Genomic DNA, 1,621 nt, shown 5'->3' with positions numbered 1-1,621 from the left:
TGTGTGTGTGTGTGTGTGTGTGTTGCTGTCGTATGTTTTAATTTGCTTTTTTATTTGTTGGGGTTTTGTAACTTTTTATATTTTGATGGTCCGAATGTATAGATTTGCTTTATTTAAAGAAACATGCCGTGTTTATGTGTGATGGTCGTAAACAAAAACAATGTCCATCAACAAACACAAGTCTTGACCTTCCAGGAGAAGTAAGGCGTCTGGCCTGGCCGATGCGGGAAGTCACTGGCCATTGTCTGGAAGGCCGGTGTGTTGATAATGAGGCTGTCCCATACCATCGGGGTCAAAGTTTGAGCTGGATCCTCTGACTGACACCAAATGCCCCCTGAGCAAAAGTAAAACACATAATGGTATAAGTACATTGTATTGTAAAGTTGGAGCATCTCAGCCATCTGACAAAGTTGTCTCCATTTTGAAAGTGTAGCACTTGGTTTACTGAGCGGAAACAAGGCGGAAGGAAAATTCTAGCCAAATCTTCATGCTTTTGTTTTAGTAAACGTTTTACAGCACTTGCAACACAATAAGGCCATGCGAGTGCCGCAGATTAGAAGTGCTCCAGGAGAGTACAAAACACAAAAAGGAGAGGAGTTAGGAAAATAGATGTTTGATAGGAAAGAAGGAGTATGCCACCTCCTGTATCTTTATGCGACTCAAATACGAACCCCGAACCCTCCCAAACGGGTCAAGTTCTAGAACTAAGTGCCTCACAACGACTGGTAGATACCTGTTAGAATCTTTCTTTATGGCTCGGTGATGGTGAATATGAGTGGCAAGATAGCAAGAGAGAACTACAGGAGTCAGTAGAAACGAAGAGGATCTATCAACAACTCCCCTGTTTGCGTATCAAGAATGCTAAGATATGAATTTTGTGCTACAAGTATAATAATGAGTCAGGACTTCTACATGTAACCTTAACGCGGCCAGAACACACCAAGGGATTTTTAACGTGCGCAACTTGCACACGGCTGTTTCCCATTATAATTTCCATAAATAGTCATATGGAATAATAGCCTCATTCACGTTTTTCCCCCTTTTCAGTTATAACAAAGTCACAGTCATTTTGGAAAAAATGAATGGCCTATGTAAAGAAAAATGATCTATCATATTGCAGAGTCCATTTTCTGCCAGCGACTGGAGGAAAACAACCATTGCTCTGTTCTTGTTCTGACCTTGTTTTAAACGACTTGCATTCCTCTGTCTTTTAAGAAGAATCCCCTCCAGATATGAGCAGACTCACTCCAAATGGCCTTTAGTCCATCTCCCTTCTTTCCATCAAGTACATCAAAATTAAATTCCAAAGTTGCTTTTTGTAAACTTGATCTTTTGCTGTCAAATTAGGCATAGGAAACTTTTGTTGAAGATCAAAGCTGTGGTGTATGTACATCGAGATTGTCATAGTTCTTGGATTAGGATTATCGTCGACACATTGGTTACAGGTCCATAGCCGATAGGGCAAGATTTTTCAGCAGAAGAAACAAGGGTTTCTCTCTATTTAAAACTTCTCCCATGGGTACAGATTAGGCTTTCGTTGAATGCATGTAACAAAGTTCTTTGTGAAAATGAGCTGCCTTTATACTACCCGTGAGTTGACAGTTACTTTTATCTATATATA

The sequence above is a fragment of the Aplysia californica genome, unplaced genomic scaffold (assembly GCF_000002075.1).
Source record: "Aplysia californica isolate F4 #8 unplaced genomic scaffold, AplCal3.0 scaffold00010, whole genome shotgun sequence".
Classification (NCBI taxonomy): Eukaryota; Metazoa; Mollusca; class Gastropoda; order Aplysiida; family Aplysiidae; genus Aplysia; species Aplysia californica.
Note: the sequence above shows the minus strand (reverse complement) of the source record.